Source organism: Terrapene carolina, unplaced genomic scaffold (genome assembly GCF_002925995.2).
Source record: "Terrapene carolina triunguis isolate 2854851 unplaced genomic scaffold, T_m_triunguis-2.0 Scaffold32117, whole genome shotgun sequence".
NCBI classification, from domain to species: domain Eukaryota; kingdom Metazoa; phylum Chordata; order Testudines; family Emydidae; genus Terrapene; species Terrapene triunguis.
Window position 1 is genome coordinate 33,034 of NW_020696468.1, and position 10,866 is coordinate 43,899.

At 43.4% G+C, this 10,866-nt stretch overlaps 1 pseudogene; it reads right to left on the minus strand.

The window, feature by feature from the left end:
• Nucleotides 1-3,839: 3,839 nt before the first annotated feature.
• On the minus strand, nucleotides 3,840-4,577 carry LOC112125033 (annotated as a pseudogene).
• Between the last annotated feature and the right edge of the window lie 6,289 nt (nucleotides 4,578-10,866).

The window sequence follows — 10,866 nt, forward strand, 5'->3', positions numbered from 1 at the left end:
AAAATCAAGGCCACAAAATATTCCAAGGAAATTTCATAACTGGTCTGAGAGTTTCTGATCTTGCAAGCTAACAGCCAGTGTCTCACATCCAATTGCTGAGTCAATCAATTGAGAACCTAGCAAAGAACCACCTCCAACTCCACCCACTCACTGTTGACATCAGGGAACCCTGCTGGTTGGGGACATTACACAGAGAAAGCATTGGTCACAGTCATGAGAGACATCCTCTTCTCATGCACAAGGGACATTCAGCCATACTTACATTGCTGGATCAGTAGTTTTTTTATATCCTCAATCATGGAACACTGATCTCCCATGTTGGAAGGGATAGTGGGAATAGAACTGGGCAAAATTTTTCTGCCAAAACTTTTCTTTTCAGTATTTTGTGTTGGTTTCACCAAATCATTTCAACCATCTTTTTGATTCATTCAAAATTTCAGAAGCTCTTATTTTTAGTGTGATATTATTTTTTCCTCAATTTTTCGGAATTGCCAGTGAACTGAAGAATCCATTATTCACACATTTCTAAGTGGAAATGCTCTCAATGTCAAATGCAATGTAATATCACACATCATGTTGTTTACAAGTTTCAGAACTATACATGTAATGATTCCACTTAGAGACATCTGCAGAGATAGAACCCAGGACCATCAGCAAAAGCACTTGAGTTAGAGGAATAATTCATGCAGCTGGAAGTAGCAAGCTGCTTTCCTCTTTGTTGCCCTGTCACTAGAGGGAGACATGCCTACCCAATGTGTAGAACACAGCTAATTTACCTGCATACTGACAGATAGGTTGAAGATATTCTGCAGGATTACTTGCCTCGCATCCCACAGACCTTCTGGGCTGCAGTAGTAGAGTTCTTCTCCTGTGTATCTCATAAGTTTGACAGCAAAAGACTTCCTCTCCTGCATTTGCCCACAGGGAAAACCCTCAGTCCACACAACTTGGCTCTGACCTACCATGCAGCCTAGTGCCTTTACTGTCTTTATTACATAAAGGGGCTTGATTGCTCCTTCTGTTGAGCAAGAGGGAAGGTGCTTTGCAAATCTATTGGCTTTAAGGAGGTCAATGATTGTTCCTGGGTCCAAGACTGGACATCACATTCAAGTGTCCATTGATTGTAGATATGCAGATGAGAATATATCAGGACACTATAAATAGTTCCTCACCCGCAGGACCCATCCATACTAAGAATATCTCTCCCTTCCTATCCCAATCCTCAAAACTTCCTCTCCAGCTGATTTAGGGATAGATTGTGACATGGGCTACATACCATGCAGGGAAATGAGGACTCCCCAATTTATGCCCCTTCTGGGAAGACTGGACATTGGCTCCAGATGCACAGGTGTGAGTAGGTGCTGTACATCCACTACTGTCCGCTGGAGGAGGTGAGACAGCTGTGCCAATGTGAGAGGCAGGTTGTGTGCCAGAATTTTCTGGCTGATATAGGCAAATTGCTACCTCTACAGAAGAAGGGGTAAGCAAGGGAGGGATTGTGTCTCAGGAGTATCTCTAAGGCACATGACTGCCTGGGACAACTTACAGGGGTGATGTAGCTTACACACCAATCCTCACTAAAGGCTGGGCTTAAAGACACAATCTAACTCTTATGGAAGATGTCTAAGGAAAGTCCTAGCAGGTACTGGGCCTTCTCCCTGTCCTCTATCTTCAGATTTCACAGTGCAGTCAATACTAGCCGATCAAAGATGAGTTAGAGCTATGCAAGAAGATGCTTAAAAAGATGGATGCCCACACATATGGTAATACAGTATGTCCTCTGTGACGGTGCCCCCCATACGGCTTTGTGGAATATGCTTATGATTGTATATGTGACTGTGGCAGGGCAGGGGTAAAACCCCCTCTAAAGCCCTGCCAAAATGCTGGCTACAGCCTGCTCACTGGCCAGTAGGCCAGGTGTAGAGATGCAGGTACTCAGCAGGGAGCCCAGCTGCAAGCCCTAACAAGGGCTGGCTCAGACGAACATGCTGGGCTAAGTAGTGACAGCTGGGCTGGGGCAGGAGAGGGCTATAAAAGCCCTGGGCAAACCTCAGTGAGGAGGCTAGCCTGGGAGGAGACAGGAGGGCAGTATCTCTGTCTCCTTGCCAACAAGGAAGCCTCAAGGGCCAGGAGACCCTGGAGAGGATCTTTGGGGCACGAACTGTTGGGGGATCTGGTAACTGCACAAGCACTGTAAATAAAGACACTGGTGTGATACAACAAAAGAATGAGTGAACAGTCTTTATTATACCAGTCTAAACACAGGGTGCAGGCACAAAAGTGGGAGAGCCTGCGCTGACCCTGTGACAGTGACATAACTGGAATATGTTTTAGGCTACATATGCTATGTAACATATCTATGTAAAGGTTATGATCTACTGCATGTATTCATCCTATTTGTATGCATGTATCATTTTTGTATTCGAAGTTATGAATATTGGCTGTGTACTGGCTAGATTTTAACTACCCTAGTAGAGCATTTGGTCAGCTCCTTGAGAAAAGTGCAAATTAAATGCCCAATCAAAAACCACTTAAGCCAACAATGAACTTGAAGATGCCAATCCACATCTAAACCTTCCCAGGAATGTGGCTTGGCTAGTAAAAACTGAGTCATGCATGGATATGTGACTTGCCCATGTGACTCCAAAACTCGTCTTGGAGCTGGACTTTGCATAGGCGAGAGGAGGGGGGTCTGCACCCACAAGAGAAAGTCTAATTAAACCCCTGGGAGACCCCTCCATTTTGTCTTCAGCTGGCTAAAGAGATAGCCTCTCCACCCCCAAGGATACCTGAAAGAAACTGGAACAAAGGACAGTAACTACAGGGGATGTGAGTGTTTGCTGGACCCAGACTAGCAGGAGACCAGTCTGTAAAAGGAAGCTTATTGGAACTGGTGAGGTTATATCTGTATTCAGTTTTCTTAGACATAGACTTGCGTGTTCTATTTTATTTTACTTGGTAATTCACTTTGTTCTGTCTGTTACTACTTGGAACCACTTAAATCCTACTTTCTGTATTTAATAAAATCACTTTTTACTTATTGATTAACCCAGAATATGTATTAATACCTGGGGGGGGGGGGGAGCAAACAGCTGTGCATATCTCTCTATCAGTGTTTTAGAGGGTGAACAATTTATGAATTTACCCTGTATGAGCTTTATACAAGGTAAAATGGATTTATTTGGGGTTTGGACCCCATTGGGAGTTGGACATCTGAGTGTTAAAGATAAGAACACTTCTGTAAGCTGCTTTCAGTCAAGCCTACAGCTGTAAGGGGACGTGGTTCATACCCTGGGTCTGGGTTTGCAGCAGGCTAGGGGGTCTGGCTCAAACCAGGCAGGGCACTGAAGTCCTAAGCTGCCAGGGCAGGAAAGCAGGGGCAGAAGTAGTCTTGGCACATCAGTTGGCAGCCCCAAGGGGGTTTCTGTGATCCAACCCGTCACATCCTCCACCATGTGCCTTGAAATCACTGAGACATGCCACAAGTCCCAATCACAAATTAAGTTTCATAATGTTATACAAGTAGCATGTAGAGGCCTCAGCCAAGATCAGGTCTTCACTGTACTAGGTGCTGTACAAACACATAGCAACTGTTGGCTTCTGCCCCAAAGAGTTTACGTAGGAGCCCCAGTCATGGACCAGTACCCCAATGTGCTAGGTACTGTACAAACAAAGAACAAAAAGTCTCTTTCCCGAAGAGTTTACAATCTAAATAGAAAAAGAGTGTGAGGGGAAACAGAGGCAGAGAGAGGGTCAGGGCCTTGTCCAAGGCTACAGAGTAGGTAAGTTGCAGAACCAGGGTTGGAAGTGAAGTCTCCAGATTCCCACTCCAGTAAATACTAGACAGTGAAAACCTGTTTGAGCTGAAAAACATGCTTATCTTCTGCTAAATTGCAGTAGCTTTCAATGAGCACATTTCCTGCATGAGTGACTGCAAAGACCCTCCCCTCCCTTTCTCTGGGTGGATTTCCTAGGCTGAGCACCATGGGGTTACAGACAACCTTGTCCACAGCATCCCCCTTCTCTGTTGGCTCTACCTCATCTACAAAGACCCTCTGGAGCACAACTTTGATGGACTCCCTGCATCACCACCTCCTGTGGCTGCTCACTAGGAAGTAGATGATGGGGTTGATGCTGATATTTAGGCAGGCCATCAAATTAGCCATGTGAAAATCAGAACCCATTTGTTTGGCATGGCATCATGAGCAATGGTGTGATCCTCATAGGAAGGTAGAAGATGAGGAAGAAGAGGACAGTGAGCAGGATAACTAGAGAGGGCTTTGCAGGGTGATGTCATTGGGAGCTACACTAGACCTTGGTGAATAGGGTCAGACCAGACAGAAACATGAGTGGGGTGCAAACCCAGAGATTCAAGACGCAGCAGAGCATTGTCATTGGATGACACATTGTTTCAGAGTGGCAGAAGCACAGCTCCAGTCCGAGAAGCAGGAAAGTACCCACAGCGGGGCACAGACAATGGCAGACAGGTGCTTTGAGTGGTGGCATTGGCACCAGAGGACAGACAGACACCTCTCAGTGCAGGTGGACATCAGGAGATACCAGCTGGTGTTGTACATAGAATCATAGAATAGAATCATAGAACTGGAAGGGACCTCGAGAGATCATCTAGTCCAGTCCCCTGAACTCAAGGCAGGACTAAGTATTATCTAGACCATCCCTGACAGGTGTTTGTCCAACCTGCTCTTAAAAATCCCCAATGATGGAGATTTCACAACCTCCCTAGGCAATTTATTCTAGTGCTTAACCACTCTGACAGTTAGGAAGCTTTTCCTAATGTCCAACCTAAACCACTCTTGCTGTAATTTAAGCCCATTGATTTTTGTCTTATCCTCAGAGGTTAAGAAGAACAATTTTTCTCCCTTCTCCTTGTAACAATCTTTTATGTACTTGAAAACTGTTATCATGTCCCCTCTCAGTCTTCTCTTCTCCAGACTAAACAAACCCAATTTTTTCAATCTTCCCTCATAGGTCATGTTTTCTAGACCTTTAATTATTTTTGTTGCTCTTCTCTGGACTTTCTCCAATTTGTCCACATCTTTCCTGAAATGTGGCGCCCAGAACTGGACACAATACTCCAGTTGAGGCCTAATCAGCGCGGAGTAGAGAGGAAGAATTACTTCTTGTGTCTTGCTTACAATACTCCTGCTAATACATCTCAGAATTATGTTTGCTTTTTTTGCAACAGCGTTACACTGTTGACTCATATGTAGTTGTGATCCACTATAACCCCCAGATCCCTTTCCACAGTACTCCTTCCTAGGCAGTCATTTCCCATTTTGTATGTGTGCAACTGATTGTTCCTTCCTAAGTGGAGTACTTTGCATTTGTCCTTATTGAATTTCATCCTATTTACTTCAGACCTTTTCTCCAGTTTGTCCAAATCATTTTGAATTTTAAACCTATCCTCCAAAGCACTGGCAACCCTTCCCAGCTTGGTATCATCCACAAACTTTGTAAGTGTACTCTCTATGCTATTATCTAAATCATTGACGAAGATATTGAACAGAACTGGACCGAGAACCGATCCCTGTGGGACCCACTCATTATGCCCTTCCAGCATGACTGGGAACCACTGCTCTCTGGGAATGATTTTCCAACAGTTATGCACTCACCTTATAGTAGCTCCATCTAGGTTGTATTTCCCTAGTTTGTTTATGATAAGTTCATGTGAGACAGTATCAAAAGCCTTACTAAAGTCAAGATATACCACATCTACCGCTTCCCCCCATCCTCAAGGCTTGTTACCCTGTCAAAGAAAGCTATCAAGTTGGTTTGACACAATTTGTTCTTGACAAATCCATGCTAACTGTTACTTATCACCTCATTATCTTCTAGGTGTTTGCAAATTGATTTCTTAATTATTTGCTCAATTATCTTTCCGGGTACAGAAGTTAAGCTGACTGGTCTGTAATTCCCCGGGTTGTCCTTATTTCCCTTTTTATAGATGGGCACTATATTTGCCCTTTTCCAGTCTTCTGGAATGTCTCCTGTCTTCCATGACTTTTCAAAGATGATCGCTAATGACTCAGATATCCTCTCAGTTAGCTCCTTGAGTATTCTAGCATGCATTTCATCAGGCCCTGGTGATTTGAAGACATCTAACTTGTCTAAGTAATTTTTACCTGTTCTTTCCCTATTTTAGACTCTGATCCTACCTCATTTGCGCTGGCATTCACTATGTTATCCAATTGCCACCAACCTTCTTGGTGAAAACCGAAACAAAGAAGTCATTAAGCACCTCTGCCATTTCCACATTTTCTGTTATTGTCTTTCCCCCCCCCCTCACTGAGTTACGGGCCTACTCTGTCCTTGATCTTCCTCGTTTCTAATGTATTTGTAGAATGTTTTCTTGTTACCCTTTATGTCCCTAGCTAGTTTGATCTCGTTTTGTGCCTTGGCCTTTCTAATTTTGTCCCTACATACTTGTGTTATTTGTTTATATTCATCTTTTGTAATTCATCCTTTGTAATTTTTTTACATATAGAGTCCCAAAAAATTAAACATCATGTCAAGAACAACCATGGCAATGAACGTGACATGAAAATCCAGGACAGTGGTTCTCAAACTTTTTTTCATTTGTGGACTCTGAAAAAATTTCAAATGGCCGTGTGGACCCCATTGGAAATCTTAGACATAGTCTGGGTCCACAGAACACAGGTTGAAAACCACTGTTCTATGGTAATGACAACTTTTCATGGATCCCTTAGACATAGTCTGCGGATCCCAGGGATTCACAGACCACAAGCTGAAAACCACTGATCTAGGGGAAAGGAGAAAATAACAACAAATAAGTCATGGGCAGACCAGGAAATGAGGTAGGTGGAGTCAATGACAGCCGGGCTGAGAGTGCAGATAGTGAAGGGGTTTCTCTTAAAGCAGAAGCCGAAGAACCAGAGGATGATCCTGTTCCCCATCAGCCTGAACAGGCAGATGAAAATAGAAATGAAGCGCAGGATTCTTGGAACCCCTCTATCTGTATCATTGCAGCCACTGGAATCATTTAACATACCCCAGCAATGCAGGCTTATCTCAGTAGGAAGCAGGGACATTGGGCTCAGCTAGGTCATAATGAAACTCTCTCTCTCTCTCTCTCGGATGTCAGTGCTTTTCTCTCTGACACGCACACACCTGCTGGTACAGGTGAGACAGAGGTGAATTAGTCACTCTTGCATACTGGGCATTGGATTTCAGCCTCACACTCTGGGATATTGAGTTCCCAATGAGCCTGAATGAGAAATATACATGCAGGGCATGTTGACAATATGGGTGATACAGCGGCACAGCTGAAGCACTGAAGCTATGCCACTGTAGCCTCATGGTGTAAATGCTTCCTACATCGATGGAGGGGTTTTTCCATCAATCTATGTAATCCACCTCTCCGAGAGGCAATAGCAAGGTCAGTGGAAGAATTCTGTCAAGCTAGCCGCATCTACACTGGAAGTTAGGTCAGTTTAACTTTGGTGCTCAGGGGTGTGAATTTTTCTCACCCCCTGAGCCAATGTAACTAAGTCGATCTAAATTTTAAGTGTAGACCAGTGCTCAAGAAAAGTTACTCTTAATTAAATTTTAAAGTGGATTGGTTGATCTGCATTAAACCCCTATGTGGAGGCTGTTATTCATAATCAAAGTGACCTTATTTGATTTAGTTTAATTCACTTCCAAAGTGATAGAAGTTAAATTGAATGAAGGACACTTTAATTCTGAATAAGAGCATCTACTTAGGGGTATCATTTGGTTTAACTCATCCACTTTAAATTCACATTTTTAGGTAATTCTGATTAACTATCCTGAGTTTCCTTCTGTAGACAAGCCTCCAGAGGAACTTTATAGATGACAAGAGTTAGGGAGTTGCTGGTGCAGGGAGTGAACAGACTGATTTATTTCTATAAGGGACCTCAGGGCACAAAAGAGAATGAGCTTTGAAGATGTCTACACTGCAGTTAAACACCCGTTATGGGCTGTGTCAACTGACTTGGGTTCATGGGGCTCAGGCGGTGGGGCTATAAAATTGCAGTATAGACATTTGGGTTTGGGCTGGAGCCCAAGTTCTATGACCTGATATATGAGTAAAGCAATCTATTCCTATTTTAGTGTTCTAGGTAAATAACTTCCTGCTCCCTGGAGTATCTGATTTACAGCCATACAATTCCTCCTGTAATGGGGATACAAAAGGAGGGCACCAGACTAGACCCTCGGGGCTCCTTGGCCCAGATCTTCAAAGCTCCTAATTTGCACTGATTTCAATGGAAGTTAGGAGCCTAAATACCTTTGAGGCTCTGGGCCCTTGTGTTTAATCAAAATGCCTCTAGGACTGCTCCCCTCTGAGAGGTAGTCTTAGGCCCTTGGTTTCACAGACCTGAGCTCTGCAGTGCCCTGGTGTTAAGCAATATTGACAAAACCAAAAGTTCAAAAATCATGAGTCAGACCCCACCAGAATCATAAAATTGACACACACACACCCAAAACATGAGGAGGGTTTTTTTGTTTTTAAAGATTATATTGTGTTTTTTCGTCCATCTCTGGATTTTTGAACTCACAGTTCAGCCCCAGTGTGTGTGTCTGCAACAATTACAGTGTTAGTAACTCTCCCAAATCTACAGAGGTGATAATGGCCTTTCCTCCGAGGGCTCTCTCTAGGTGCCGGATGGTATGGTGCATCCAGCTTTCTCCCTGTTAGAATATAGGTATTCAGGCCTGCCTGTAAAAGCCTATACTTTAAGAACTTAGGTGTATTTTTATCACTTAGCTAGTTACAGGGGTATAAAAACAAAGAATCAAAATAACAGTCCGCCTGTGTATGGGCCTTCTCTCGCTAGGTAGTCTGAGGCCCTGTTCTTAGGCTAAGGCCTTTGGCTAAGCAGCAGGGGCAGCCATAAGCTGGGAAGCGGACAGTCACATCCTCACATTCCAAACCAGTCACACTGAAATAGGGTGATATTGAGCTGTTAGGAAGACGATTCTGTCCTGATAGTGCCCATCACCACCAGATAAAGAAACAGATCTTAAGATGGTTAAAGAAAACTTAGCTTGATAGTATCCTGTCTGTCAAGAAATCACTTATCAATGGTTGTGAAACCCTCATTTCTGTATGTTTTATCTTTGTGGCCCCCACTTTTCTATTGTTAATCTGTCTGGTTCTCTAATTGTTTCTGTCTGCTTTATAATTAATTTTGCTAGGTGAAAGTTAATTAGGGTAGTGGGATATAACTGGTTAGAGAATTGTTGCAATATGTTAGGATTGGTTAGTTAAATTTCAGTAAAATGATTAGTTAAGGTATAGCTGAGAATATTACTATATAAACTGGGGTCAAACAGGAAGTGGAAGGGAAATTAGAATCATAATTTGCTAAGGTGGTGGGGGGAGACGGGAACAGGGAATAGGGAATGAGGAACAGGGACACAGGCAAGGCTTTGTGGCGTCAGAGCTGGGAAGGGGAACACAGGGTAAATGCTCTGCGGCGTCAGAGCCGGGAAGGGGAACACAGGGTAAACACTCTGCGGTGTCAGAGCTGGGAAGGGGGACTCAGGGTAAATGCTGTGCAGTGTCAGAGCTGGGAACGGAACCCTGGGGAACAGACTCTGTCGGCGTATAGAGATAAGCCTGACTGGTGTGAAGGGCTTCAAAATATGCTTGCTTGGAAATTAACCCCAATAAACATTGCATTGTCTGTGCTTCGGACTTCTGGTCTTTTTCTGCTTGCTGTCTGCATGACAAGAACCAGGGTTGAGGGAAAGCCCTCTAACACTCCCCAAGCCCTAATTCATTAATTCTGCCCCCTCATCCCCACATACCTCAGTCTCTCTCCCTGTCCCTGATCCACTGTACTCTCATTGGGTACTACCATTACATGGTAACAATGAATCCCACTGCTAGACGTTGATCTGGTCCCTGCTTCTCTCAGAATAACTTGTGAACCATTCCTTTTCTTCTATGTCCTTAAGAAGGAGGGAGTGGAGAGTGAGGGAGCATCTACTAATGACATAACAACAGGCTCATTACATGATTTTTTATTGATCTGCTCGCTCATCCTTAATAATGGAGGCATTGATAGCGACTCCATATTTAAGGATGAGTTGAGTTTTTCCTCTTAAAATCAGGAATTCTTGTTTGTATGAAAAGTACAGAATGTCCCCACAATTACAGCACTTACTCTTTTTGAGCAAAACATGAATGTTTTGAGAATTTACAAGTAAATCTGTTAATTAGTCTAAGAATTAAAATTAATTAGAAATAGATCCTTTAAGAAATTTAGTATCATGTGTCTAGTCTTTATTTTGATTTGATTGTTTTTTGCTGCTAATGATTTCAGTAACAGAATGACACAGAGGCTTCAAAATTCGCATATAGATAAAACTCACTGAAATCCTCTGCACAAGCTACATTTAAGAGTATTTTTTGTATTATTCTTCATAACTGAAAGTTTCTCCTTCAGCAGAGGCTCAATGAAATGATGTTCTACTACAGGGAATTTCAAAATGGCTGCCATCTCACATTATTATCAATGAAATGGAAGCCACAGCTGCCATCAACTGGTAGCCACTTTGAGAAGAGTACCTTTTTTATATCATTATTCTCAAAGTGACTGAAGCCACTGCTGTCCTCTTGGTAATCAGGACTGGAGGCAGTGACTGAAAAGATAGAGGTGGTTTTGGGAGCAGGTGCTCCAAGAAAGTGAGCAAGGACTAGTGGCAATGGCAGGGATAGCAATGGGATGTCATGGAGCAAGACTCTTGGGATATGGAAAAGGTGGGACCAAGGGAGGCAGGGGAGGAGCGTTGATAGGGAACAGAATATTGAGGTATCCAAAGAGCGGGGAGGACTGGAAGCAGTGGTTGCAAAGGGTA